The sequence below is a fragment of the Amia ocellicauda genome, chromosome 3 (genome assembly GCF_036373705.1).
Source record: "Amia ocellicauda isolate fAmiCal2 chromosome 3, fAmiCal2.hap1, whole genome shotgun sequence".
Taxonomy (NCBI): domain Eukaryota; kingdom Metazoa; phylum Chordata; class Actinopteri; order Amiiformes; family Amiidae; genus Amia; species Amia ocellicauda.
The window spans coordinates 35,459,785-35,467,499 of record NC_089852.1 but is presented as its reverse complement, the minus strand read 5'-3'; positions in this window follow the sequence as shown (position 1 = coordinate 35,467,499).

Sequence of the window (7,715 nt, the reverse complement as noted above, 5' to 3'; positions counted from 1 at the left end):
TATGAATTGTACTTTCATCCTTTTGGGTCTTAATCCCATACATTCATTACTAGCAGATATCAGGCGAATGCTTCTAAAAGACTGAAATGTGATTTATTAAATTGTATCTGTTCTTCCCCCTGGGTAAATGATATATACTGATGTGCAAAAGAAAGAGGTGATATAGTGGGTAGAAGATTTTTCTTAGACAGGTATGGGAGACAAAATGGGATTCTTTGTGAGCATCTGAACGCCTGCTGCAAACCTGTCCATTGATGACTGACTTCTGGTGTTTGGCTACCGGAAAGGGAACTGAGCGAGAGGGGTTGGACAGTCATAGCACCATGAGAACAAAATGCAAGCGGAATGCAAGATTGAAAGAGGAAATGTTCGATGTGTTTAGGGGCTGAGGAAAGAGGGGGAGGAATGCAGGAAAAACACATTCCTCTTTTCCCAGCATCATTCCTTACATATGTAGAACAGAGTTTCTTCCTGTGGGGCTGAATTAGCATTGAAAAGCATTGAAAAGACCTGCATTCCCTCAGCCTCCCGTAGCCAGGCCTGGACCCCCCAGCTACAGACACACGGACACGCAAACACATCGCAGGACAGCCTTGAGGGAAGCTTCTCGACAACTGTGCGTATTGGGTGCCAGCATCTCACCGCTATGACTGCGGAAAACGTTTTATAGATAGTGTATATAGAGTGTGTTCATTGCGGTCGTCTTCAAATCATCTCCTTGGGTGGATGCGTTGTGCTTTTAAATTTAAGTTTTGATGTTCTTAATTGGCCGTAAACTGTCCTTGTGGTCACAGCAGGCTATATACAAGCATGTGATGTCCTTGTACATTGAACAACAGGTTGGAAATCACAGTGGATCTCAGTTGCTCAGTTATCTTGAAATGACTGTTCTTGTACTTGTGTCATGCTTTACAATGATGGTTAATAATCTATTTTAGTTTGTTCAAAAGGCATTTTTTAAGCAATTAAGGGTTTTGATTCCTCGCCAGTTTGTGTCCTTTATGGATTTTAACTGTTTTGGTCTAATTGATCTGGTCTCTATCAGTAGTCTTTAAATTGATCAGAATGAAAAATAAACAATTACATGCATACATATATACATACATAAACAGATTTTGTAATTGCAACACATTCTTTGGCTTTTTGAAAAGGTCAATAAATATTGGAGAGATATAAAGGTTTATTAGAAACATTGGCGCAGAAGAATTGATTGTATTGATTGAAATTTGAAATCGGTATATCTAAGAGAAGGCATTAACAGAAATTAAGTTAAAGAAAAAGCAATAGAGGCTAAATATTTCCAAAAGAGAAATGCATTATTATGTTTAAAACTAAAGTTCATGAAGCTCATGAGGACAACCCCCAATCTCACAGCACTGTTGCTCCAAGCACAGCCAATCAGACACACCTTCACGTAGAGCCACTATCATAAATACCATGTGAACAAGCTTCCATTCCTCTGCACCAGTAGCTCGCCTTCTCATAGCTCAAAGTCTTCATTAAATAAGTATTCACCCCATTTGCTATGACACTCCTAAATTAGCTGGGGTGCCACCAATTGCCTTCAGAGGTCATGGTCAGGATGAAGTTATAGACTTAATGGAGTCTGTCTGTGTGCAGTACAAGTGGTTCACATGGTTTCAGATTAAATACACCTGTCTCGGTAAGGTCCCACAGTTAGGTAGTGCATTCAAAGCAAAGATACTACCATGAAGACCAAGGACACATTTCTGAAAGAAGCCCATGTAAAATCCTGCTTAGAATTTGTAAAAACATGTTGAAAAAGATTCTTTGGTCCAATAAACAAAAATGTAACTATTGGACCTAAATGTAAACCTTTCAGCAGGATAATGACCCCAAGCACACAGCTAAAACCAACACTGCTGTGGCTTAAAAACAATAAATTGAATGTCCTGGAGTGGCCCAGTCAAAGTCCGGACTTGAATCTGATTGAGAATCTGTGGCAAGACTTGAAGGTTACTGCCCACCAGCAATCCCCATCCAACTCGACAAGAGCTTGAACAATTTTGCCAAGAAGAACGGGCCAATATTGCACAATCCAGATGTGCAAACCTGGTAGAGACTAACCCCAAAAGACCCACAGCTGTAATTGCTACCAAAGGTGGTTCTACCAATTTTTTTCCATTTGTGTTTTCTAGTGGAATCTTATAGATATTTCCTAGTGACTGTTAAGGTCCCTCATACAGTGTCTCTGATACAGTTTCTGTTTGCGCCTGGTGTACCATCCCTTATTGAGGCCGCTGTCATTACAATACATTGTTGCCAGGGATGATCAAGGAAGAGCTCTTTGCTGTAAGGGATTTCTGGGGAACTCGGGATGGACAAATTGCATTTACAGATAGACATATTTAGATGATTACGGAAACGATGTGGACAGACTGCAGCTGTGCTAATAAATAATCACAATGAATAGACCTTTGAGGGAGAGACGTCCTATAATCAGAGTGGAATTGATCTAGCAGAGGATGTACAAGCCGGGAGGGGGGGCGATGTAAATGGTTTTGGCTGCTTAAAAGACCCTCACCTATGTCCTTTCACCAACCTCAAACCACAAAGGGTTAAAAAAAAGACTGAGACGTGTGCGTGTCCTCTGCAGGATCGAGGGGCTGCCTGTCACACTATTTATATTCCATGCAATTTTAGTGATTGAATTCTGAGTGAATGTACTGAAAACAAATATGTGCTTTAGAGGAGATCCAATACATTGTTTACAGCGGGTTACTGCAGCGGAGTGGGCATATGATGTTACTCATATTGTGTTACTAGGAAAATGTAATTCCAGTAATGAAAGTAAATAGCGAATTAAGTTATTGCGAGAGTGAGGATGGCTTCATTAAGGGGCTGTCAGAAGTCGTTCCCAGGATTCACTAAAATAATATAATTTGCACTCTGCTCTCGTACTCCACAGGACAGCCCTGCCTTTTTAGTTTAGGCCACATTCAAATAAAGAAGGATACTCTCGCTGTGGCGGAAGGGGTTTGGTTTTCTTGTTTGTTTGTTTGTTTACACAGGGGAAGCTGGGGAAAAGGGACTGTGCTTTCTACTCTGTCTATTGCAATCATCCACTCATATATTTGCCGTTGCATTATCTATGTGCCTGTCCACACTTTCCCACAATGCCCTTGCTATTGCCTCTGCTGAAACCCAGGTGTGTAAAGTTGTGAGCAAGGGGGTTCTCTACAGAGAGGGTGTCCGCTGCTTTTGATTGCCTCACAGGACTTAATGATCACGTTCACCTGAAGGGCAGAGCAGAGACACTTACAGATCCATCAAAGAAGTCACAACTCTGCATCACAGTGGTGTAGTGCGGCTGACTGAAAGCTGCTTGTGTTGATAGATCCTGGTTCGTAGCTTCTTACTTTTTTCTTACTTCTTGCCTGTACATCACCACACTGCTTCCATACTTTCTCTTTGCTTCAGCTTGCTTTTGTATCCATCTTAATACATCATATTTATTTTTCTGTGCTATAGTTGTCTATACTTCTAACAAGGATTTTCATAGACAATTTTTCACTGCTGTCTCATTGTGGGAAATGATACTGTACTGCTTCTTACAACCTGGGGGCTGCGTTGCTGTGATACACCTAAAATCAAACAAATTAAGGGCTCAAAATCTTTCAGAAGAGTCGACATTTTGCAGGAGTGCTGGGACTATTAAGAAGCTCCCTCCTCTCTCTGCAAGTCTTCAGATGATTAGGGCTGGACAACATCCAGGCAAATGTAGACGAGGGGGCATAATTGACTGCATTCAAATTAGACCTCATTTATTTGGGACTGATTCATACTATGCATTCTCTGTATCTATCCATCAAACAGGTTAATTTTAAATGGGTCTTATAAGAAAAATGGGACACACTGTAATAACTTATGAAGACACTATACAAAGTACAGGTAATTATATGAAATATGGTGGTGATGCTTTGAGTACCAAATGCGTATTAAATCTATTAAACTTGCACATTGTGCATATTTCTGTATATATAATTAAGTCATATATATATATATATATATATATATATATATATATATATATATATATCGAACATGATTTAAACGAAAAATAAATAAATATTGATCAATATAGTTTCTAAGCAGGTGACTTTCAGTCAATGAATAGGTACGGATGACAGATCAGGGTGAAAAGAGCCGTTTGTACTGGACGTGACAGGCTGCAGTTTGTAAAGCACAGTGTACAAAATGTTAGTAGTAAAAGACAACACCCAAAGCCGTCCCCTTTCTTAAGAAGGGAAAAATCCATTCTCCCTAACTCGAGTCCTGCTCTGGGACAGCTCGCGTGGCAGATTGCTGTCTAATTAGTTTAGAGGAAACTTAATTCAATTAACTTTCCACAACTCCAGCGCCCTGCCAGTTGGGCCTTCCTTTCAGAAAGGCGGCCCAGATCCTCTGATCTAATTAAGTTGTTTGGAGAAGCTGCCGCTTCTCTCCTGGACCAGTTCAGCCCAGCAGCTGGGGGAGATGGAAATGTGAAGGAGGGAGCGTGTTACTGGAGCTGAGCTTCTCCCGGGACTTCTCCTATTGCGTCTCTCCCATTATATATATATATATATATATATATATATATATATATATATATATATATATGTGTGTGTGTGTACGGAGAGAGAAAGAGAAATACATGCATAGTGTGTGTGCGCGAATGTAAAGCAGCTTATCAGATAACATTTTAATTCAGATTAATATCGTGGTGATGAAGTTGTATTTTACACCTGAATCATGTTGATTAGACGATTTTCTTTGGTTTTACATCAAAACGAAAAAAAAGCGAAAATCTAACTCGTCAAATGCAGACTTTCTATAAGGTTCTCATTTCAATAACATTTTTAATTCATATGCATTTATTTATTGATTGATGTCGGCCTATTCACCCATTGGACTGATGTATTTTATATGGGTTACAAATGTTTGAACACTGTGCCGGAGGAAACAGGAAAGTTATAGGGTAATATACATTAATAAGTAGTCTACACTCGTTTATAATACGGTGTCCAGTGGTGGGGGGAAATAACAAATAAATACAATAAATTACAATAAATTAAGTGGAAAAAATTACAATATAAAACAAAAAAATAATTGGGTTATATTAAAGGCAGAGCAGCGGATACAGGGTGAGACTCATTGTTACATAGTTTGCGTTTTTACAGTGTAAACCCGAATTTTACTGCTGGATTTGACTATCAGATATCTACAAATAATTGGCTACATTATTAATGTTGTTTTGTAATAGATAATCGAGTTATCTGCGGCCAAGTGGGGGTGGGGTATATTTTTTTTATATTTCAATTACTATTCAAATGCCCTTGCAGTGGGTCAATTCAGGAAGCAGTATTTTTACTAGGGTCTTGAGGTGATGGACCAAACCAGTAGGACTGTCTGTGTTTGTCCTGGTCTGTAAAGTTAAACTGTTTCCATGTCTGTAAAAGAGCAGCGACCTTCCCTCGTGTTCAACAGCCCCTCTAATCCCTTCAAAGAGAAACTGATCAGACTTTCAAATCCACTGCGGCCCAAGTGTTTGTCCTGAAAATGGGGCCTAATCCCGGCTAATGCCTCCTCTGAGGGTCCTGGAGGGGTACCGGGGGGGTTAACTGGGACTTTACAATTCATGGGCGATTAACGGACACATTAATGGCCACCATTGAGATTCGCGGCGTTTGGGTAAATAAAGGCGGGTAACAAAAGTGACAAGGGTCTCCTTGGGACTGGAGATTGACAGCCCAAAGGGGGCATTAAATATCAATCAGGAACAAAAGTCAATTCTCCTAATTAGTTTAATATAGCTACATCTCTATATTTCTATCTATGTATCTATATTATATTATGCATAGATACAGAGAGATACATATATGTATCCATCCATCCATCCATCCATCCATCTATGTGTATCTCTGTATCTATGCATCCATCCATCCCTCCCTCTCTCGTTTTCTCTCTCTCTGTCTCTCTCTATATATAAATATATATATATCAATATATTTTATTCATGAATAAACAGACTATGTATCCATAGTAACCGAGTTGAAATCATCTTAAGGAGTTTGACTTTTACTGGAATGTACATTTACCGAATAATTATAATGATCAGCATGTTTTGCAATGTAGCCTACCTTTACCGACAAACTGACAGTTTTGTATTCGTTTTTAATACAAAAATGTGAAATGCGAAAATCATTCGTATTTTGTAAAAATGCATTTCACTGTAGACAAATCGTTTTCTTACAGCATTCAATTTGTGTTTTAATTTAATTTTTAAGATACGCTAAAGAAGATGCAATTACTCATTACATTGCTGGCCCAATATTATTTTAATGAATCAATTAATCAATCAACGAAGCTTACTACACTTTATAACGATGCACTATAAGAAGTTAAGGTTCTGATACGGGTTCCCGGGGTTGATCCTGTGGAAGAACCCTGACAGGTTCTTATTAGAACCTTTTACCAAGGTTACTTGCAAACAAGGATCATTAAATAACCTTAAATGTATCTTAAGACAACCGCAATCATGATCAAAAAGGGTTTTTTAATGGTCCCCTGTGTTTACGACAGACGAACCCATTCATGAAAATAAACTCACAACGAACGCAAAGGTTCTAAATAGAACGGCCGAAGAACCTTCAGTTTTTAGAGTGAAATGGACAAAATAAAGTAATGGTGGTTTGCAACGGTACTATAGTCTGTCTGTTAAAGAGGGACCATCTAACACTAGGCTTTTACCCAGGATAGAAATGCAGATGTGAGGGTGACAGAACTAAGACTGATTGCTTGTGAATGCAGATTGACATAATGAAGAGGTTGGGTAGCTGGACGCGGGAAGATGGATGAGAGCAGGAAACAGGGCTGCTGTGATGGATAGATGGAAAGGGCCATGGAAGGGAGGATGAGGGATCAGCAATGGATGGGACAGCAACAACCTGGGTTCAAAGAAAGGATATTCGGGGGGCCAAGCTGGCTCCTGTCCCGGGGCTGTAAATGAAGTATCTGGAAGGAAGATGTAACGGGTCTCAGGGACGAGGCATCTTGGAGAGTTCTGGCCCCTCAAGCAAAAATAAAAATATTCTTTACAGCAATCAACGCTTTCTACCACCTGATGATGAGAGAGACTAGACTGTATTTATTACAGTCCATATGCATTTATTCCTTTGGGCTGTGTCTAAAATTTTAAATATATTGTGTTTCATTATTTGGTTTGTAAGCTGATATAGCTACTGTAATAAAGCAGTCCAAGGAAGTTAGGGTTAATTAACGAAATTGTTAGTTTTTCTATTTACAGCAAATAGCAGGTTCAAATTTTTTTAAAGGATGGTTACAGCCCATAAACCCGAGTTCATAGTCAATAGACATGCATTTTGACAAAGATCGGTTTTGTAACATCCTAATTTACCTATCCGGTGTGAGTCACAAAATATAGAATTATACAAACATTGAAATTATACTTTCATTACCAAATTAAGAGCAACTGAACACAACTCAACAACAGAGTAAAAATATTACAGACATTTTAAATAGCTTGTAACTGAATGGAAGCGATACGCGGAAAATAACAGTAAATTGGATTTCAGATTTCGGTTAGCCATTTTTATGTCTCTAAAAAGGACTGAAAATACACTTCACATTACATTTAATAGGGCTATTTATATGATATCTGTACATGGCTGCTGTCCATTGAAACAAATGTT